The sequence below is a fragment of the Melanotaenia boesemani genome, chromosome 3 (genome assembly GCF_017639745.1).
Source record: "Melanotaenia boesemani isolate fMelBoe1 chromosome 3, fMelBoe1.pri, whole genome shotgun sequence".
NCBI classification, from domain to species: domain Eukaryota; kingdom Metazoa; phylum Chordata; class Actinopteri; order Atheriniformes; family Melanotaeniidae; genus Melanotaenia; species Melanotaenia boesemani.
The window spans coordinates 10,889,101-10,913,387 of NC_055684.1; positions in this window are offsets into that span (position 1 = coordinate 10,889,101).

The window sequence follows — 24,287 nt, forward strand, 5'->3', positions numbered from 1 at the left end:
TTAATTATGATGTCCCATCTTGTTTGAATTCTTGCTTGTGTTGTTCTTACTCTGAGATGTTAGTCGCTTTGGATAAAAGCATCTACTAAATGACTGTATAAAAGATTAGTCCTGACCGTAAACCTGGAAAATGCCCAGAAAGCAATATTGCAGCACACAAGGAAAAACTGAGAAAGATGGGCAGGTGCTTCATATGTTTGGGTCCAAAACATATTGTCAGATTCTGCAGAGTAACGAGACTGACATGTGTCTCATGTGGAGGAAGACATCCCATTGCTGTTTGTCAGAAAATGACTCATAAATGATAACAGCTCCTGAAAATACAGTCATTTCATCAGTCATTCCACAAGCAGATAAGGTGAAACCCAACAATGAGAACACAGTGCTGCTACAAACTGCAAAGGCATGGGTATCTGGTCCTGTAGGTGGAAGAATAGTGTGTTGTTTGCTGGATGGAGGCAGCCAGGGAAGCTTTGTGCATGAGAATGTGGCAAAAACCTCAAGCTACCTGTAATCATCTTTGGCTCCCCTGCCCCAACAACTGTAAAACGCAATGTAGTGAAACTCTGCCTGGAGAACGTCTGGAATAAGGTCCAGAGTATTGAAAGAGAAGCAGTTGTAACGCCTCAGCTATGCACAGCTGTGATGCAGGTTCCTGGTGATCATATACAAAAGGAAATGAAAAGGAGAGGTCTGCCACTCGCAGATTTTTATGGATATAACAAACATGAACTCTCTGTGCTGATGGGCTCTGACAACTATTGGCAGATAGTCACAGGCCAAGTAGAGAGACTGACAGAGAGCCTGGTTGCATTAGAGAGCACCTTTGGATGGGCCATACAAGGTCCAGTATCAATCTCCAGTATGACTGGGACAACCTGCATGCACATCCAGCTCAGTGAAACTGCACAGCTTGACAAACAGCTGCGTGCATTCTGAGAACTTGAGCCACTTGATATCACAGGTAAAAGGACTGAGAGTCTGGAGAATGAAGAACCTCTACAGCGGTTTGAGGAAACCTCCATCTAAAAGGATGGGCGTTATCAAGTGGAGCTGCCATGGCGACAAGACCGTCCTCCTCTTCCAGACAATTACTGCAGAGCAAGGAAAAGGTTGGAAGGTTTGAAAGGAAAACTTAAAAGAGACATTACACTCTACAGCAGATATAATGATGTGGTGCACGACTACTTAAAGAAAGGAATGGCTGAAGATGTCCCAAGAGACAATACAGAATAGCTATTCAATTCGGTCCTACAAGGGCCACAATCCAGCAGGTTTTCCATGTATCCCTGCTTCAACACACCTTGTGCAGAACTTGATTGGCTGTTTGATCCATTTAATTTGATGCAGGTGTGTCACCACCATCTGATATCACAGGTGTGGATTTTGCTGGACCACTATATGTGAAGGAACAGCGCTCCATGAGGAAATCTTATGTAGCTTTGTTTACCTGTGCAGTAACAAGAGCTGTACACTTAGAACTCGTCTCTGATCAGTCCACCGACAACTTACTGCTGGCACTAAAATGATTTGTCTCAAGAAGAGGATTGTGCAAGGCGATCTACTCCAACAGTGCCAAAACATTTAAGAGAGCGGATCAAGATTTAAAGAACCTGTAGCAGAGCATCAAGTCCCCTCAGCTGCAGGAGTTCTTCTCAGAAAAGGCCATCTCTTGGCGATTCATAGCAGAGAGCGCTGCCTGGGGTTCTGGCTTCTGGCAGCGTCTTGTGTGCTCAGTCAAATACGTCCTGAGGAGAGTGCTGAGGAGCGCAAAGCTCAATTTTGACATACATTTTTTTTAATAAAACTTGTTTTATTATTGTTTTCCGTAATGACTGTTTTTCAGTAGGAGGAAATGACAAGGAGATGGAGATATAGACAAAGATTAATGACTACTTTCTGGAACAGCTGGCAAAGAGAATACCTGTTGGACTTGAAGTCAGCCCATCGCTGTGAGAAACCGCAGCCCCCTATGCTGAAAGTGGGGGATGTGGTACTCATAGGAGAAGACAACATGCCAAGGCAATCCTGGAGGCTGGGAAGAATCAAGAAAGTTTCCAGGCCGTGACGTTGTTGTCATGTGCTGTTCGCACCCACACTGGGACTGTATTAAGAAGACCTGTTCAACTGTTATTTCCTTTTGGAATTTTAGATGAACTGTAGTTTATCGGCGGGGAGGATGTTGTGACTTATTTGAAGAAGAAATGGTCTACATTAATTTTGATAAATATTTGGTCATTCATGGTGTAATTCATTCAGATATTAAATGTTTTAAAGGGATAGAAGAATTCATTTCAACCTGATTCATTAGTGAAGAATTAACTTTAGAGTTTGAGACAAATTTAATATGTTCTGATTCTTGTGTTAACATGAAAACTTCATTACCCATCATGCATTTGAACTGATTGCTGCCCCCGCTAGTTTGGCACGAAAGGTGTGACATCAGAAAAAAAAAAAAACTGAGAAGTTGAGCGTAATAGTTTCCCTGTAACATGTTCATAAAAATTGTTCACTAAAGTTGATGTTCGACTGCAAGCCGGAGTGTCGTCTCATACGTTTTTGATGTGGTTCAGTTGAGCTGCAACATAAAGTGGTCAACATTGTATGCTGTAGTGATAGTTTTACTCACAAATCCTTCACCTTGTCCTGCCATGGAGACACTCAGTGATGGGGAGGTGATACTTTTTGTACAGCCATGTTCTCTGCACTGGATAACTGGGGGAGGAAATAAGAAACCACAGTGAAATAAGTTCTGTTTTGTGTTGCCTCCATCAACTGAGACATTTAGACAGTGAAATACTTATTGCAAACGTGAAACAAAGTCTGCTGCATTACTTACACGACACACTTTTCATCAGAAGCTTCCTCGATGGCATTGACAGGACACCTGTACTTTCATGCTCCTTCAGACTTTGCATGGTTTTCCTCATCAGAAGTGGCAGTAAGAACTGACCACTCTCGTCCATATTAGTGGGGACCTGCACAGAATGAATATGAATCAACACAATGCTCAATGCTTTAATCTCTGTGTGACTCAACCAGTCATTTTGAATAAGTGGATATACTAGGGGCAATTTTTTTTTCTTTTTTTTTTGCCGTCTTTAACTACATTTAAAAGGTAAAGTCTCCAGCCACACATTTTAAAGTTATTTACCCGCTCTAGCAGAAACTCACTAAATGATCACCAGCTGACTTTGAAAAGTTAGCGGGAAAAGACACTCTGTCTTAAAGCTGCCCGCCTTTAAGACAGACAGTTTGTGTTTTAAAAGGCCTGTCCGCCTTCCAGCACAGCCTCGAGACGGACATCCATTTGTCCTCCTTTTGAGATCATCTTTTACCTCATCTTTTATCTAATAAGGTCTCTAATGAAAAAGTTAATGTGCCTAATTAAACATAATTCAATTAATAATATGTAATTATGCATCCCCTAAAGATGTTTTTGTGACAGATAACTGGGTGAAATTAGTGTAAAATAAATATCTGACATTTTATTGGTTAACGGAACTGAACATAATTAAATTAGCCGTGTGGACACGTTTCCCCAAAGTATTCAAATATTTTCACTTTGAGGAGGGCGTGCATGCAGCATGCTCTGCTTGATTGTTACAGCGACAGTAACGAGACATTACAAGCTATAACAAATCAGCTGCTGGCAACTAACTATGGAAAACACAACAGTGTTTATCAGAAGCTAAATCTAGCTCAAAATGACATGCTTGCTGCAAACTGTTTAGCACACATTTTGCACAATGCCACAAGATATGCGGCTGGCAATTTGGATCCGGACATTGAAAATGTTGTGTTAAAGGTGTATAGCCATTTTAGCATCTCAGCCAGTAGAACAGCACAGCTGAGGGAGTTTTGGGAGTTTGTAGAGGTGGGTGAGTGCAACCTGCTGCGCCACCTCATAACAAGTCACATTCTCAAGGTGTTCGCACACTGCATTCAAGCACTTGAGGCTAAATCATTCAGCATAACCTCTGTGTTTATAGTGATGACTGAACTTAAAGGGAAACTTGAGAGGAGGCTAAAGGACATTTTTTTCTGTGAACAGCACATTTAAACAGGTAACTTCTGATTTGGCAAAGAAATGTAAGGCTGATTTCATTCAGTTCTATGAAAGAGCAAAGAAATATGAGAGTGAAAAGTAGGGCTGCACAATAAATCCTACAAAAAAATATTGCGATCTCGATTCACACATACATGTGATCTCATTTATACACGCAGCGATTCTAAAGCATTTTATATCATGAGCTGTATCACAAACAAACGCTCCTAATTTCCTCCCGGATATTTTCAAACGTCCCCAAACGCAGCGCTGCCGTTGCCTCCTCCCTCAACCAGTGGTAAAGCGCCATTACAACACGTGATTCAGTGGAGGAAGCCCACCTGCAAGCCAGTGTTTGGAAAGAGTGAGCATGAGTTAAAGTGGAGCAAAGTCTGCAGGAAGGAGGTTTAAATAATTAGCAACGAAAACCCAAGCACTAGTGGCGAGTCACCCCCTCACGCGAACCGAACTCGTACCCAAAAGAGATTTGCATTCGGCAGCGGTGTGGAAGTATTTTGGATTTAAGCCAGATGACGACAAACAGCGTGATTTGCATAGTAAAGCGTGTTTTGCCCTGGTTGCAGAACCGCAAGGCAACACCACAAATCTCTACAGTCGCATAAATCACATACAAAGCAAGAAACACTGACAGATGTCAATAACCATACTGAACCTTATACAATGCATTATATATATATATATATATATATATATAGATAGATAGATAGATAGATAGAGGGAGAGAGAGAGAATGTGTGTATTATATTTGTATATGTAATATATACCTGTAAAAAAGTGACATTAAGTGCATTTTAAGTTTTTGCATTTTTTTCTCTTGCTATAACAGGGCATTTGATTTTTCAAACGAGGAAAGCCTGTAGAAAATGTTTTCAATTGAAATTACTCTGGAAAAAACTGAATATTGAGCCATAAGAAATAAATGCAACAGAACAGACTTTGTTGATTTTTTATTTAATGATTAATGTTGTTTTATAGGCAAGAACTAATAGGCTCTGTTAGTTCCAGGTACAATGTGTGCAATAAGGTTATTATAAAAAAGGTTTTTAATAAACATTGAATTAGTCCGGACTTTTTTATAAAGTTCAGTGCAAAAAAACATTTTGTGAAAATAATCGTGCCTGAGAATGGTGATCTCAAATCTGAGCAAAAAAATCGTCACTCACATTTTTTCGGAATCATGCAGCCCTAGTCAAAGGTCTGACTTCTCCGAGAACAGCTTTCACAGCAAAATATCAAAGCTCTGCCTCACAGCTGCCGTGTCTTATGAAGAGTACAGTGATGCAGTCCAGGCCTGCAAACTAAAAAACATTGATATGGATGGACTCGATGAGGAATATGGCATGGTGGAAGCTATTCTCAGCTGCCCACAAATGGAAGCTTGCCACAGTGAGGAGTGCTCTCTGAAGCTGTCTTCCAAAACCACATGTCCCACTGGTGAACCTGACGAAAGTCAGCATCTACATCCTCTCCACTCCCTGCAGCAATGCACATACAGAACACGTCTTTTCAAGGATGACCTCAGCAGGGACAAATGACAGAAATCGTCTCCACGTGGAAAGTGGCAAGGCAGAGCTGCAAACTTGGCAGCTTCGCGTTGGAGACATGTACATGAAATTTCTCTCAAACAACAAACCACTGGAGGCAGCCAGGAAAGGCCAAAAGTATCAAAAGTAGACCTTCACATCTTTGGAGAGTACAACAGAGTCATACTATTTCATGGGTTTCATTTTTTTGTTTTCTTTTTATCCTAGCTTTGTTGAGTCTTGAAAATAATCCTCCTTTTTGGTGTTATGGAAAACTCTTGCCTTTTATTTTATTTGATTAATATTGACAATCAGCAGATAAATTTCATCAGTGTCTGAAAGTAGAATTCAGGAAAAATATGCTTTTCTTGGCCTTGGTTAAATAACAACATATGTGATAAAGTGGATGGTGAAGGGAATACTAAGAAGAATTCCACCATTAATGAAGTATTTTTCATTTCATTTTCATTTCATACTTGCCATCTAATTATTCCTTTTGTTGTTGTTGTTGTTCAAGAAGAATAAACATTAAATTTAATCAGGTAAAAAGTCCTGATTTCATTTAGCCCAACAACTGTGTTAAAATGTCCTGCACATCAAGTGTGTCAAACTATTTTGAACACTTTCACACATTTTCATCATTACATGTAAAAATGCAGAGATATTCATTTCTACACTTAAGAAATTCTTAAAACTACATCAAGTAAATATTTGACAAAGAACATGGCAAATTATACAAATTGACAGGATTTAGTGACTAAAACAAAACAAGTATCTCCAACTTTTATACCGAGAGAATATCATGGAAAGAGTCTCAGTCCCCTTACAGAAGCAGAAAAAAGGATGACATTCGGGTGTTTCAAGACAAAGCCGTGACAGACTGTGTCTTTATTCATTTCACGGTGTTACACTTAAACTGACGTTACAACGTGTAAAACTCGGAGCTCAGAACAGAAGGAGGCCAGTATGTTTTAAAACAGCAATAAAACTCGGATTCATATCATGTCAAAAGTCATTTAATGTTTGCAAACATGGCACTTGAAAATAAGGAAGTGTAAATTGGTTTATAACATAACTTGGAAGAACGTAACTCTCACCGTTTCACACCGTGTATTAAAAGTATTAAAAAGCCTGTGCAAAAAAAAAAAAGAAAACGGCTGTCATTTTTGGCTGTATCCAACTTTTATATACAGCCTGTGGTTGTTACCCACAAAGTCTGTATTACATTATGTAAAACTTGAGGAGAAGAGAGAGTTTGAGGTAAGGTGCCAAAAAAAAAAAAAAAGGCTCAACTGCATTCTTAGCTTAACACAGCTTATGTCAGTGTTGTCTACCGGGTATACTATCATTACCTCGAGGGGTATAACCGCTCGGTACCGACTCATTTTTTTATGCCACACACAACTAATGTTTGGTAGCGCGCACTGGCGGCAGCTGGTGGCTCCCGCAGAATTAACTTCTGCAATGCAAGTTGAGCACCTCCATACTCTAGAACGCGAGCGCTATTTATAGGCCTCTACGCCCCTAGCGACTGCGAAACGGTGCAGAATCAAGACATTTTTAATTTCGAGATATCGGACCATCTTACGTGAGTCTAACCCGGAGAAAACGTGAAAAAAATCAGCAGGACTAATCAGAAAAATATTTTCAACACTTAACCCGCTCAGAAAAAGCCCACTTTTGTTGTAATTTAAATTCCCCATGAGGCCTTGCGGCACTTACCCGGAAGTAAGAATTGAACATGTAGGGACAATATATCATTTTTTATTTTTATTTGAAAAGTAGGTATTGACAAATAATTTCGATGGTGAGGTAAAGTTTTGTCAGACAAGGCTTCCGTTTCCTCTGCTTTTTGTGTGTGTGTGTGTAAATTACTTCCAGTTAATTTCGATCGACCTGATCAAGTGAATTAGCCGGTTGGCTAACAAGAAGACAAACTTCTCTTAATTGACAGTTAAAGGCTTATATTTTGAAGGCCAGTCACGACAATACACGGTCAAGAGTATGAAGTCGAAATAAAATGATTTTTGGCACAAACATGACAGCGAACATTTATGTGTTCTTTCTGTTGGCTTCTAGCCAGAACAGTTACACGGCTCATTTAAAAATTATGACAATTAAAAGAGACGGATAATACGAATGGTAACAAAAGAACCCAGAAAAACTTCTAAAGAGATTAAAAATGAACTTCAAGCTCAAGGAACATCAGTGTCCGATCGCACCATCCATCGTTGTTTGAGCCAAAGTGGACTTAATGGGAGACGACCAAGAAGGACTCCATTGCTGAAAACAAATCATAACAAAGCCAGATTGGACTTTGCCAAACTACATGTTGACAAGCCACCAAGCTTCTGGGAGAATGTCCTATGGACAGATGTGACAAAAAGGGAACTTTTGGCCAAGGCACATCAGCTCTATCTTTACAGACGGAAAAATGAAGCATATCAAGAAAAGAACACTGTACCTACTGTGAAACATGGAGGAGACTCTGTTATGTTCTGGGGCTGCTTTGCTGCATCTGGCACAGGGTGTCTTGAATCTGTGCAGGTACAATGAAATCTCAAGACTATCAAAAGATTCTAGAGAGAAATGTGCCAGCCAGTGTCAGAAAGCTTGGTCTCAGTCACAGGTTATGGGTCTTGCAACAGGACAATGACCCAAAACACAGCTAAAAACACCCAAGAATGGCTAAGAGGAAAACACTGGACTATTCTAAAGTGGCCTTCTATGAGGCCTGACCTAAATCCTATTAAGCATCTTTGGAAGGAGCTGAAACATGCCATCTGGAAAAGGCTCCCTTCAAACCTGAGACAACTGGAGCAGTTTGCTTATGAGGAGTGGGTCAAAATAGCTGCTGAGAGGTGCAGAAGTCTCATTGACAGTTTACAGGAATCGTTTGATTGCAGTGATTGCCTCAAAAGATTGTGCAACAAAATATTAAGCTAAGGGCACCATCATTTTTGTCCAGGCCTGTTTCATGAGTTTATTTTTTTAAATAATTCTGTTGAAGTATGGTCGAAAAGCAATGTCTGACATTTATTAGTTAAATTTCATAGAATTGTTATTTATCATTCCTTTTGTCAGATTCAAGTTATTTCTGTGACCATTGTCAGTTTTTCTTTCATTAACGAAAGAGTACCAACAATTATGTCCATGTGTGTACCTGCAACGACAAAAAAAAGAAAGAAAGAAAAAAAGAAAAAAGGATGTTACACAATTTAATTTTCATGACAACTTAGTCCTCAGCTGGAAAGCAACTATGTAAGTATTAAACAGGGATGTTTATGTATTAGTGTATGAGGGTTTATTTAGTCCAGACAAAGCAGATTCATGTTTTTTAAATCAGATTTGTTTAATAGATTGTCTAATCTGACTGCACTCTGCCTTTGTGGGTTGCTATGGTAACAGTGTAGACATGAGTAACAACCTACCTGTCAAGGTGTGGGTAAAAGTCATTGAAGCTGCACAAGGTTTCCTTACTTTTGTTGCTGCAGCTCGACTTTCCTGCTGGTGTATTCTTTGGCATGAACATGTTGAATGTTTTGTAACGGTAAAACCATATGTCTCTAATCTTTGATCAGTCTCAGTCAAAGCTTCTGAATGTAGATTTATTCAGGTTCTTGGCTTGGATAGATCGCATGTTCAATCCAAAGAGATCCTATTCAAGGCTAGACAAGTGTCTGTTGTTGCAAACTGATTTAAGAAGACTGGCTGAGTGGAAATCTATCAAGGTTTATTGGACAGAATATGAAACTTGTACAAGTGAGAAAGTCGACCACAGTCTGATGGAGTCCAGAGAGGTTGTGAAGAACAGAGCAAAAGGAAAATGCTTTTAACAAATTGTTAAAACCAAGGGGCTGGAGCCTGGGGTGGAAATCTACCCAGAATCCATCCACTTTCACACAGAGCCTCCTCAACACAGTTCTCCTTTCACACAGTCTTATCTTGCAGGTTCAAGGTCTCAGCGAGTTCTCAGGCAAAACGTATTTGCACAGGTAATGCTACGGTCACGCAAGCATCAAAAGGGTAACATGACATACTTAAAGAATTAAACGATTAGTCAAAAGATTTATTCACAATTCACCATTTTTGATTTAAATAATCAGTAGCACCAGGGAGAGGGCGTACACAGAGTGACATAAGCATACTTTGAGGTGTTCTAACCCCAAAAAATTGTAAGATTCATTTCTGTGAGAGTGGGACTGGGGGGCAGTAGAGTGATACTACAGGGATATCAAGGATCTATATTAAAACCATATGAGGCTGGAATAGTGGAGTTTACAGTTTAAGGCTGCACCTAGATTAATGGAGGATGCCCTGCAGGGGAGGTTAAAACATGATAGCGCCACAGGAACATTCTGGGTGAAGGGGCCGTCTTCACAGCATTATTGTGATCTATGGTGCACGCGGCCAACACAGATAGGGCAGTTGTTAGAGTGACAGGCCAGGGCTGCAAAAGAGGAGTCTCCAGAATCACATTAGGAATCAAAGAGCAGACATAACAGCTGTCAGCTGTAGATTCCAACACAGTTTGCTTAATTAATTGATACCAGAGATTGACATGTTCATTGTGATGAGCCAACATATCTTTGATTCAGCATCAGTGTAAAAGAGGGCACCAGCAGCCACCAGGAGAGCAAGATGAGATCCAGGTGGAATCCGCGACCTTTGCCGCCGTGTCTGCGGTCAGGGGCACCTGGTAGCTCTCAGCAACCTGAACTACTGTGTGAATGGCACTCAAAGTCCCAGCCAGGCAGTAGCTGGAGAAGTGCACTTTCATCTGTGAATCAGTTTTGCATGTTAGGGTTAGATTACCTCCGAGTATTAGGTCTGGAAGTTGGAAAAGAAAAGGGAACCACCTAACACACCCCCACATCAGAGCTGAAGTCAACTGCTGTACTTGGGACAAATGAGCCATCCAAGTGATCATTAATGTTATCAGCATGAAGGATGGAAAACCATCAGAATCCAGGAAAAGAATGACTTCATCAGACTTCTCCAAACGCATGAACAATTTTCCATGTATAAGTGGAATCAATGTGAAAAGTGACATCTGCATCTGTAGAGAGATGGCCTGTTCAAGTCAGGGCCACAAGCTTAGACGTTTTGGGAGAAAGACAAAAAAGAAATGAAGAAAAAATGGAATGAGAAAAAGAAATAATAAACAAGTAAAATAATAATACATAAAAATTACAAATAAAATAAGAAGACATCAAGGAGGGTTGATCAGTAATCAACATGAAGAAATCGTAACATGAGTGTAACATGTTGTTCACCTAAACTCACATTGTTTATCTTGCAGGGAATGCACACATGCCTCATGCCCAAGACCACAAGCAACCAGCTTCATTAAAGATAAAATGATGAAGAAAGTTGTGGAAAAGCAAACATTTTAAAGTATATTATCATCACCAACAGGAACATGTCGACCAATTGCCTTCACATCGCATGCTTGTTCCTGTTATTAAGACAGAACAAATCATTATAAAACAACCAAATTCTTTTTAGACTGAATTCTGAAGAGGCATGCTCTGGCATCAACCCTGTGAAGCCGGTCAGCACATGCACCTGTATACATGTTGATAATTGGTAAACCTGCACCAGTCCCTGTCATCCTCTGCCCTGCCAATCATTCACATCTGTTCCCTATCTTCTCACCCTGCCACATGCACTCCAGTCATTCACCACAGCAGTCAGTCCCCAGATTGCTCATCAGCCACACCTGCACCCAATCTCCTCTCCCATTCCATATATACTCCAGCACCACAGTCATTTCCTGTCGGACTTAGGTTTTCACTCCAGCATGGACCTGTCTTCTCTCCATCTCCTTGTGTAAGGATGTCCAATCAGCCCTCCCACTGCCTGTCGAAGTAAGACAATTCCTTTGTGTTCCTAGTTGGAATTAAGTTCTGTTAACCCTTCCTCTGTCTCTGCGAGGTCCATATGTGACAATAATATTCTCCACCTGTAAAAGTTTATTAAAAATGGGTCAATGTCATGTTTGATTTAGAAATGCATGTGCACGTATTTGGAAAAACATTAGTGTCATTGTCTTTTCCTGTAGACAGTCCTGCTCATCAGGAAAAGAAAAGGTGTATTACGGTTAACAGCATCAGACTTGGCAGCATTATGAAACACAGCGATCAGTCCCTCATGGAAGATTTGCAAAGTGTCCTAGAGGAGATCCTGCTGGAAGGAAAAGTTACACTCGTCTGTGTCATCAGGTCGGGTCGGGTAATGGAAACACAGCTCCTGTTAAATATGGAGCTCCTTTAGTGTTAGGGATCTATCTTCTTCTAAGCAATTTATTTATTTATTCATCCATTATTCAGACAGATTTCACAGGATCCTTAGTTCACGTGGTTGAAGTATAGATCAGGTATTCAGTTTGTATCCTTAAAAGCAGAACAACATGCATTTTTCTGTATAAATTAGATACCAAGATTTTCAAAAACCCAACTCAAACCAATTGTGAGCAGAATTAAGATGAAAAGGACGGACCCAGAGACACACGAGTGGTTTAGTGCAAATCAACCACATAAAAGTTCTCAGGAAATCAGGAGACTTGCAGCCCGTGCATCTCACCACACACATCCAATCAGGAAACTGCTGTTTGGTATTTATACAAATGCACATAAAGATCAATATGTTTTCATCCTTTTATTTATTAGTGGGTCTATGTTGACTCCTGATGGAGGAGCTGTGTCAAATCAGGTGCACAGCCTGCCAGGAGTTTCAGGACAGGGTGTCTCAGACAGAGACAGGGACAGAGGGAGGAGAAAAAAAGGAAAATAGGGTTAATAGGCAAGGCAAGGCAAGGCAGTTTACTTGTATAGCACATTTCATGTACAGGACAATTCAAAGTGCTTTACATAAAACAAAGACATTACAGATATTAGAATAGTAAAAGGCATCAACACATAATCAACACATAATCACAATAAAATAATAAATTACATTAAAATGATTAAAAGCAAGATAAGTTAAAAAAAAGTTACCGTGCAGATTTCATGCATAGGCGCATGAGAAAAGAAAAGTTTTTAACCTGGATTTAAAAATGTCTACATTTGGGGAAAGTTTAATCTCCACTGGCAGTTTGTTCCATTTGTTTGCAGCATAACAGCTAAATGCTGCTTCTCCATGTTTAGTCTGGACTCTGGCCTGGACTAGTTGACCAGAGTCTTTGGATCTAAGAGCTCTGCTAGGTTTATATTCTCTGAACATATCACAGATGTATTCTGGGCCTAAACCATTCTGGGATTTGTAAATGATCAGAAGGGTTTTAAAATCTATTCTGTGACTGACTGGAAGCCAGTGTAAAGATTTTAAAACTGGTGTGATGTGTTCAGATCTCTTAGTCCTGGTTAAAACTCTAGCAGCAGCGTTCTGGATGAGCTGCAGATGTTTAATGCTCTTTTTAGGAAGTCCTGTTAAAAGACCATTACAGTAATCCAGTCTACTGGAGATGAATGCATGGATGAGTTTCTCTTGGTCTTTCTGGGAGACTAAACTTTTAATTCTGTTGATGTTTCTGAGCTGGTAAAAAGCTGTCTTAGTGACAGCTTTGATATGGCTGCTGAAAGTCAGATCTGAGTCTATCAACACTCCCAGGTTACGAACTTGGTTGGTAATTTTAAGAGCCCGAGTCTCCAGGTGTTTGCCAATGCTGACCCTCTTCTCTTTGCTACCAAACAGAATAATCTCAGTTTTGTCTTCATTTAATTGTAGGAAATTCTCCCTCATCCAGGTGTTTATTTGCTCCAGACACTGACACATTAAGTCTATTGGACTGCAGTCATCTGGTGACAGAGACACATAAAGTTGTGTATCATCTGCATAACTTTGATAACTAATGCTATAGTTTTGTAATATTTTACCCAAAGGGAGCATATACAAGTTGAACAGAAGAGGTCCAAGGACTGACCCCTGGGGGACTCCACAAGTCATGGCCACTCGCTCGGATTCATAGCTGCCGATCGTAACAAAATAACTCCGGCCTTCTAAATAGGACCTGAACCAGTTAAGGACCGCTCCAGAAAGTCCAACCCAGTTTTCCAGCCTGTGCAACAGGATTCTGTGATCTACAGTATCAAACGCAGCACTGAGATCCAACAGAACCAGGACTGATACTTGACCAGAATCGGTATTCAACCTAATGTCATTTAACACTTTGACCAGAGCTGTTTCAGTGCTGTGATGAGGTCGGAAGCCGGACTGAAATTTATCAAGATTTCCACTTTCATTTAAAAAGTCATGAAGCTGGTGAAATACAACTTTTTCAATAATCTTGGAAATAAAAGAGAGGTTAGAGACAGGGCTATAGTTGTTCATTATAGAGGCGTCTAGAGTCCTTTTCTTTAGGAGTGGCTTAATAGCAGCTATCTTTAGTGACTTGGGAAAAATGCCTGATGCCAGCGAGCTGTTAACTATCAGTAGGAGATCACTTTCTACTGAGGTAAAAACTGTTTTTAAAAAGTCGGATGGTATCATGTCCAGAGTGCATGTTGTTGATTTCAAATGCCAAACTGTTTCTTGTAGGACTTTTAAATTCACCATTTTAAATTGTGACATGACATCAGAATTATTTCCGGGTTTTAGACACAGACTAATTTTCTTGTTTGACTGTGTGGAATTAATATTTTGCCTAATTGTTTTAATTTTTTGGCTAAAAAAGTTTGCAAATTGGTTGCATTTCTCAGTGGAAAGGAGCTCTGGGCTTATCTGTTTGGGAGGATTTGTAAGTTTTTCAATCATAGCAAACAGAGTGCGAGAATTGTTGACATTCCTGTTAATCATTTCAGATAAATGCAGCTCTCTGGCCGAGCACAGCTCATTGTTATAGTTACGTAGGCTTTGTTTGTACAGCTCATAGTAAATTTGAAGTTTATTTTTCCGCCATTTCCGCTCAGTTTTTCTGCATTCTCTTTTTAGGCTGGTAACCACAGTGGTGTTTCTCCATGGTGTTTTCTGTTTGCTCAAGTTGCTCTTGATTCTTATCGGTGCAACAGCATCCATTACATTCAAGATTTTCAGATTGAAATTATCCAGGAGTCCATCAACTGACTCTGCACTGGTTGTTGGTAACATCGCTATGGCCTCCACAAACTTAGCACTTGTTCTTTCATTAATGTACCTCTTTCTAACGGAGAAGCAGGTTGGTTGAACATTCTGAGTGATCAGTAAATCAAACAAAATACAAAAATGGTCAGACAAGGCCAAGTCAGTGACCGCAACAGAAGAAATATCAACACCCTTTGAAATAACCAGGTCCAGAATGTGACCTCGAATGTGGGTCGGTTGTTTAACATGTTGCCACAAACCAAACATGTCCAATATGGAAGAAAATTCCTTGACATTACCATCCGTCATGTTATCTATGTGAATGTTAAAATCCCCAGTTAAGATGAAATGGTTAAAATCAGTAGAGATAACCGACAATAATTCAGAAAATTCATCAATAAAATTTACACAATGTCCTGGACGTCTGTAGATGATTAGAAATAGGATTTTAGGAATGCCCCTTAAAATAAAACTAAGATATTCAAAAGAAGTAAAATCACCAAATGACATTTCTTTACACTGGAATGAATCTTTAAATAAGGCAGCTTCTCCTCCCCCTTTCCTCCCGTTTCGACATTTATTCATGAAACTAAAATGAGGGGGTGCTGTTTCATTAAGAACTGTAGCACTTGTGTCTTCTGTTAACCATGTTTCTGTCAGAAAAAGAAAATCTAAACTGTGAGAAATGATGAAGTCATTAACTAACAGTGACTTGTTGAACAGAGATCTAACATTTAGTACAGCTAGCTTTATGAAGTTTACACTGGTCTCTGTTGTATTCTGAGTTATACAAGGTACAGTTAACAGATTAGATCGATTCACCCCACAAGCTGACCGTGTTCGATTCCTTATTTTACTAACTAACACAGGAATCCTACTGGGTCCAGGCTTGATCTCAGAACAGCTGTCAGTAGTAGCAAAACTACAGCAAGGACCCTGAACGCATCATGGCATGTTATCTTTGTTGTGAATTCTGCTGCTCTGGGAACCTCCTCCCATGCCCTGCTCGGTCAGGACAGATGATCTAATAGGAGGATGAGGAGGGGGAGGAGGGGGAGCCCTGTATTTCTTGGTAGATGGTGGTCGCTGGGGTTCAGACCTGGATAGAGACATCCTTTTAAGACCTTGAGTGATGTGGAGAAGAGGGTCTGGTGAGGGGGGAGAGCTGGCAGTTGATCGCTTCTCTGCTGTGTCCTTCGCTCTTATCTGTACACTCATGTTTGGGTTTGCCGTCCCAACAGCATGACGCAAGTGTGCACCAAGTAATCTGCATCCAGTTAGATTTGGATGCACACCATCAGGTCTGAATCGCTCCTTACAGTTCCAAAAGATATTGAAGTTATCAATGAACTTTATCCCATGGGTGATACATGCGTTTGATAACCATGTGTTCAGGCCAAGAAGCCTACTGAAAAGTTCAATTCCTTTACCCGCTGTAGGAATGGGTCCTGAAATGTAAACATGGTGTGCTCCCAACTGACACAGTCTCTCCAACAGTAGAGAAAAGTCTTTTTTAAGGATCTCAGAGCCAATTTTCCTCCTCAGAATATCAAAAGACCCTGTGTGGACAATAATCTTCATACCATCTGGATGTGAAGACAGAATGGTCGGCAACATCTCTGTCAGTTCCCTGACTGATGTATCAAAAAGTGTTAGATTTTCCGTCTTTGCCATCCTCACATGCTGTGTTATAGAGTCCCCAATCAGAATTGTGTCTATTTGTTTTTGTGTGGAGGCACCGATAGCTTCTCTAGTCCTCCTGTTTGTGGGATTTTGGCCTCTCCTCCTGGTCTGGTTAGCCCTGGGCTGAGTTTTAGGGCTATTTCTTGAATTTTGATAAATCCTTGCATTACATTCATCATCATTCATTTTAATATGACTCAACACATCATATTTATTATGCAGTGAGACTTCAGATGGTGGAGTGAGTGCTGGAGCTTTAAATTTCCTGCTGGATTTACCTCTGCGACGAACAACATCAGACCAGGTTCTGGCCGGGGTTGAGGACTTTGGTCTGGCACCAACAGTGTTCCAGAAGGAGAGATCAGTCTGATGGTCCGGTTTGGGATTTTCCTCAGCTATTCCAATGTCATTTGAACACATCCAGGGAAGTGTATCAGCCAGGTCTGTAGCGGGAGGCTCCACATTCGACATGCCGTCGCGTATGAAGATGTGACTCAATCCATTTGACAACTCAGTAGCATGTACAGAAGCTACTACAGAGTCAATAAATTCTTCATTCACACGAATGTCTTGCAGTGTTTCAATCCTCTTCTCCAGCTGTGTTATCCTCAAAGAAAGTTGCTCACACTCAGTGCAGCTCACTGATACTGCAGGGTTAGGAGACATCATTCCACTAGTTCTCCGATGGCAATTTAACTAAATTTATCAAAAATATATTCGTTCCAGTGATTTATAAGTGACCAGGAGTCCTTGTTCCTAAATTTCTTGCCGGTAAAGATAAGAAAAAAGAAGAAAAAAAGAAGAAAAATGCAAGCAGAAAGGAGAGCAGAGCAGGAAGCGTCCGCACGGCAGCAAAGCAGGAAGTACTAAAAAATAGTCATCCCACAGAGTGTGTGTATGTGTGTTTCTGTGAAAAGTTGCAAGCCTGTTCTCTCAAAGGTTTGATAGTGCTAGAAAATCTTCAGCTGAGTGCGTTTAAGCAAAACATTCTTCATTGTAAGCAGTGTCAATTTACAGAACTGAACCTCATAACAATCGGACTATTTAAAACTTAGTGACTTTGGCTCTGTTTTGAAAATTGGCACTTTTTTCTTTCACTCATTTATAACATAAATGGACACAATACTCCCTCAGGAAGAGGCAGACGCTTGGAGTCTGTGTTATCCATTTTGCTAGAATGGGTGGGATATCGTTCTATTCTGTAAGCGTCTCTACAGAATCCAGATAATCAGTTAGCCTGGCCTCTCGTCCTCCTCCCAGAAGGACCTTAACAGCTACCTAAAGAACATTACCTACTGTCCAACAGCTATTTCTCCGCTCTAATCCCACTCTAGTACCACTCCAAGCAGCAATGCTGCCCAACAGCGATTTCTCTGCTTCCAGAGCAGTGACTCCCAAGCCCTTCAGACTCTCCCTCACAATCTGAAAATAGAAGCAGTTCCAACTCACCAGACTTATTTTCTAGGTTCTGACTTTGTGGATTTTGTTGGTGACACTGCAGGGAACCAACGAGGGAGCCTCCTTTATACATGGAGGCTGAATTCTCAGGTTGATCAGACAAAGTATTGGTCGTTGGATCCTCTCTGGTCCAGTTGCTCGAGAAATCCTGTTCCATGACATGAAATTGTTGAAGAAAAGAAAGAGGGGGGGAAAAAAAAAGATTAAGAGACTGGATGAGTAAAGTTTAACAAAAAGCACCACACAGGCCCTCACAGAGTCCAGTGGGGTTCTGAAGGACAGAAACTAAGGAAGAATGTTTTTTTTTTATTTTTTTTTTTTTACTATTGTTATGACTAGAACCTCTTACACCGCCTGGTACGGGACAGGTAAGATGGTTCACTTTCCCCACTCCCTCCAAAACAGCCTCTCCTTAATCTTGTAGGTGTTGTGTCTTTGTGCAACTTAGTGTTATTAACCAATGACACTTTGTTCTCAGTCAGGGGATGAGTTGAACAGTATAAATATAAATAGAAGACAATGATAATGTTTCATATGGATCAATAAATGGATTAATAAAGACATTTCTTTCACAGGATCCAAGAGCCCTGCTAGGTTTATATTCTTTGAACATATCCATTCTGGGCCCTAAACCATTCTGTGATTTGTAGACTATCAGTAGGGTTTTAAAATCTATTCTATGACCGACTGGAAGCCAGTGTAAAGATGGTAAAACTGCTGTGATGGGTTCAGATCTCTTAGTCCTGATTAAAACTCTAGCAGTAGTTTCCTGGATAAGCTGCAGCTGTTTAATGCTCTTGTGGGAAAGTTCTGGTAAAAGACCATTACAGTAATCCAGTCTACTGGAGAAGAGGGCATGGATGAGTTTCTCCTGGTGTTTTTGAGAGACAAAAAAAAAAAAAAAAAAAAGACAAAGCAATTGCACTGATAAGACATTCGACAACAGAAATACAAACAACCACTTCAGACCCTGGTTAAGATAGCCCAGAAATGCATTGGCATGCTACATTAGCAAGTTAGCTTTAAAATTGGTATCTGAACTAGAAAAATGAACTTGGACAATTTGACTGAAAACGATTAACACTCATTGATTTAACCAAAACAGTGTAATAAAGCTTTAACTGTCATTAGATAAACTTAGGTGCACCCAATCATGGATGAAAAAAAAAAAATAATGTGACTGGGAGCGACATTGAAGACATGGAGGTGGACGAGAGTTCTTCGAATGACAGTAAAATTAACCTGAATCATACACCATCAAAAAGCCCAAATCCCAAGAACGTGAAGGGGAATGACAAAGATAAGGATAACGGAAATATTGGCACTGCCATTCTCCATGCTGTTCAGGCTCTTACTAAGAAAGTGGATGAACAAACTGATCTTTAAAAAGATTTGACAAATAATACATTTTACAATAAAAATAATAATAAATCAAAGACATGCTTGTTAGGTTGATTGATGACTCTAAATTCTCCCTAGGAGCGAGTGTGAGTGTGAATGGTTGTTTGTCCCTATGTGTTGGCCCTGCGATAGACTGGTGACCTGTCCAGGGTGCACCCTGCCTCTCACCTGTTAATGCTGGGATAGGCTCCAGTTTCTCTGTACACTCTTATCTAGCGAATGTTACCTTTTTTTCTTTAAATACTAGGGGATTAAAGAACAATGTAAAACGTGGGGCAACATTTCTTTTTAGTAAGGAACAGAAGAGCAATATTATTTTTTTGCAAGAGACTCATTCAGTGGAGGCGGACACTAAATTCTGGAAACAACAATGGGGAGACTGTGTTTACTTCAGTCATGGGACTTCCCATTCAGCTGGAGTAATGATCCTGTTTAATATTGCTGGAAATGTAATCAACCACATAAGTGACAGCAATGGCCATTGGCTAATGATGGTGATTGAGTTTAATGATGTTAAGAATATTTTGATTTGTGTTTATGGTCAATGTTCAAGATGAGACTTTTGGTTCATCTCTACCAACCTGATAAATGAGGTCCATAAATATGAAATATAAGCATCACCTCTAACTGATCACTGTGCTATATCAATTTCCTTTCAACTAGGTGGGGTTAAGCCTATCCCTAATACTTTATGGAAGTTTAATAGTAGCCTTCTGAGCAATGAGGAATTTTGTACTAAAACCAATAACTTATTAAATGAAATTAATCAATTAGTGATGTCACCCTTGAATAAATGGGAATTGTTTAAATTTAAAATGAAAGAAACTTCCATTCAAATGAGTAAGTGTATCGCTAAAGAAATAAACCAAAACAACAGGACATTATTAATGATATGAATAGATTATGTAAAAAAAACAGATTTATCCCTAGAAGAACAAGCTGAACTAAATAATCTACAAAACCAATTGGACAGCCTATATCTACAAAAAGCTAAGGGAGCTTTTATACGCTCAAGAGCTCGCTGGCTTGATGAAGGTGAAAAAAGTACTATTTCTTTAGCCTAGAAAAACAAACAAAAAAGAAAATTAATAAGTTACTCATTAATAATATTAGCATTGACAACCAAGACCGAGTCAATGAGGAAATAAGTCTTTTTTTATAATAAGGTATCCAAATTGTCCAAATTAGATGAAATTAGAGAATGCAGAAAAATAAAAATGATGAGGATTTTAGGCAACATATGGAGGATAACCTTAGAATCGAAGAGCTAGATTTAGCAATAAGGAGGATGGCAAAAGGAAAGTCACCAGGAATGGATGGGTTAAAAGTGGAATTTTATATCTATTTTTGGAATGATATCAGAGTACTGCACTATAATGCCTTCTTGGAACGTATTTCATCTGGTCATCAGTCCCCTACTATGAAAAGGGGTGTTATCACCTTAATTCCAAAACCCAAAAGGATAAAATGTTGCTGGATAATTGGAGACCTATCGCCTTATTATGCAATGACTACAAGTTGTTAGCACAGATTTACTCCAATAGTTTGTATATGGGATTATTAAAAATAGTGGATGAGTGCCAATCAGCCTTCGTGAAGGGTAGAAACATACATAACCATATTAGACTGATCCTTGACCTGCTCATAGGGTGTATCTCAGAACAGACAGTTATGTGTTGTTTCTAGAATTCTTTGAGGCATTTGACACGATTAAACATCCCTTTTTGTTAAAAATGTTACAATTCTTGGACTTTGGAAGTAAATTTTGTAACATCGTTGAAATGCTCTGTACTGATATCAGTAGCTTAGTCTCTCTGAACCCAGGAATGACTCCTTGATTTAAAGTGCAAGGTGGAATTTGTTAAAGTTGCCCTGTTCCCCAAAGCTTTTCACTTTGGCAAGCTTAGCAAAAAAGTTAGCAAAAAATTCCAGCAACATACAAGGAATAACAATTTTTAACAAAGACTTTAAAATAAGTCAATTTGTCAATGACACCTCCATCCTTCTAAAAGATAAATAAGTGGTTGAGAAAACCCTCAGTACTATCTCAATCTTCTCTAAAGCATAAAAAAGATGGGAATTACTCCCGATTCATACAAGCCCTGACTCCTCTATTGCTTCAATTAGAGTTGAGTCTGAAGTTAAATATCTTGGGTTGAACAATATCTAAGAACGGAAAAGAGACGGAATAAGGACTCAGAGTGGCCATGATTTTCCACTAAAAAGAAAAATAATAATCATGAGATACGTCCCTTATTCCAGAAAGACAAGGTCTCTGTCCCAAATGTGGTATCTTACTGGAATAACATGATTCCTAATCTGAATTGGGGAAAAAAATCTGGTGTCTTCCTTTTAAATACGTTATTGTAAACAGGGTTAAGGAAGTGTCCTTGAAAATCATTCATCGCTTTTATCCCAGCAAGCTATTCCTGCAAAGATATAAGAAGGATATTAATGTTATTTGCTCTTTTTGTGATCACTCTGAAGAAGATTTACATTCTTCCTTTTCTGGTCCTGTGACTTCTCCTGCATCTTCTGGCAGAACATTTGTACATTTAGTTCCCATAATTGACCTTCATTTTACTCTTACATATGAAGATGTGTTGTTTGGTTCCTTTTCCTATAACTCTGACCAAACCAAATCTGACCGATATTATATAATTAATTTAATTCTGATTCTTGCTAAATACCACATCCATAAATGTAAATTCTCAAATCAAAAACCCTTACTCTTAAATTTTACAAAAGAACTCAAACAATACCTCATGACAATAAAACATTAAAAAAATAAGAAAAAACCATTGACTTATGTCTGCTGTTTGACATTTGTTGAAAGATTTATATCCCTTTGTACTTGGCCCCTTGCTATTATTGCTATTTTTACTACTGCTTTAATCAATATTCTTGTTCTCGCTCCTATGTTGTTACTGTAATGTTTTGTCTTCTACAATTCTCATTAAGACCTATAGGAACAAACAAAAAGAACTTTGTTTTACTACCTCAATCTAATAATTTAGGTTGATTGATTTTTTTTTTTTTTTATGTTAATTGTTTTGATTCTACCATTGTTCCCACTTAAGCTGCTACGTTTATGCACTCTTAATCAAACCAGCAATGTTTGACAATTCTTTTGTATATGCAGAAATGTGCAATAAAGAAAAAAAATAAATAAATAAATAAAAAGAGAGAGAGAGAGACGAATGAAGGACTCAGAGTGGCCATGGTTACTGCCTGTAACAAAGTAGCTTGTGTAACGCCGCCACCTTGTGGAAATTCAGTTCAGGCTGAATTTGGTCCAAAAAACCCTTTGCATTTGACATGTATTCTGTCCTCTTGTACTTCCACGTAATTTTTTAGGTGTGTACGTGTGTTTACTTTTGAAAGGACAATATTCTGTACAGGCATATTATAAAGTAGAAAACAGGTCCATCAATGACATACATTTTTTAATCAAACTTGTTTTATTATTGTTATCAGTAATACACACAGATCAATACAGCATATCTCAAATATAAGAAATTTCAAATACAGCAGCAATATCACAAAAGAAAAGAAAAAAAGAGATGGATTAAGAACTGGCGTGGCCATGGTTACTGCCTGTAACTGCCTGGAAATTCAGGGTTTTTTTTCTCCCAAACTTTTTATTAACATCTTCAAAAAGGTAAATGAGTAATGGATATCAAGGCTAAATCTTTAGCTTGGTACACATTGTGTAAAATTTTAAAGGTAACTTCCTTAACTTTATTGTTTAAGCAAATTTTCCATGCATTTAACCAAATCTGGTTCTAGTTCAAGTTTCTAAACAATGATGACCAATAAGATTTCCCAGCAAGCAGAGTAATTTTCTTTAGAGATGATCTTATCATTTTATTAGAACAATTGTTTTTGGTGACATCAACATCCCCAATCAGTATGCTTCTGTCAAGTAGATCAATGGTTGAAAAATCAGCTGTTGTCCCTTTGAAAAGTTACAACATACTGGTTGGCAAAGCATCAAACACCACAGCATATTCCTTAGGGGTTACAGGAAGGTTAAACATGGATGGACATTTACACTATGTCAAAAGACTTTAATTAGCATTCAAGAGCTGTTTTACAAGTATATCATTTTCTACTCAGTTCTTAAAGTATAGTCACTCATTTTTGTAAAGAATGTTCCCATTGTTCCCTATATAACATGACATTGGAGAGAAATTATGCTTGTATGCAAGTTTCTATGCCAGGAAAGCTCGTTGATGAAAACCAGAGTTTTAAAGGTAACTTTTCAATTTTGTAATTTGTGATATTTGAATGAAAACTGAAGTCCACCCACTATATTAAAAACATGTTTGGGAAAAGTGTTCCAAATAGTATCTTTCCCCTTTTATAATTTGGTTAATCATTTCACCTTAAAGGAGTTATTCATCATCTCAAAACTTAACACTTCCAATCCACCATATTTTTTGGCATTACATAAGATATCCTTTTTAGGCAATGGCTTTTATGTTTCCATATAAAATCAAATAGGATTTTGTCCAAATCTTTGGATATATCTTTGGGCATTTCTAATGATAAAGACGTATATACAGATCTGGAGATTCTTTCAGCCTTTGACAATAATACTCTACCATTTAAGGGAAGGTCTCTCATCAGCCACATTTTAAATTTTTTTAAGTATTTGATTAATAACAGGGTTAAAATTGGCTAAGCTACGTGATTTTCTATCTTTTTCAATGATCACGCCTAAGTATGTAACTTTATTTTTAATATGTTTATCGTTAACTTCTGTCAGAGTGGATTCTTTGAGAGGAAATAGAACAGATTTGTTTAAATTGATTTTTAATCCTGACACTGAGGAAAATCCCTGGATACGATCAACTACATTACCAACCTTGTGTATATTTGATATACAAAATTGCAGCGCGTCAGCCAGATACGTCTAAACGGCCGCTTTTTAATACGAACATCCAAGATTTGTGTGACCAGAATAAAAATGGGCTACAAGGACAGTCGCGTCCAATTCCACGGTTAATCGCAAATCTCTGAGTTGTACCAGGTGCCAGTTTAATAGAGCTGTTGCATCTCTGATATAAAGGTGATAATGTGAGAAAGAG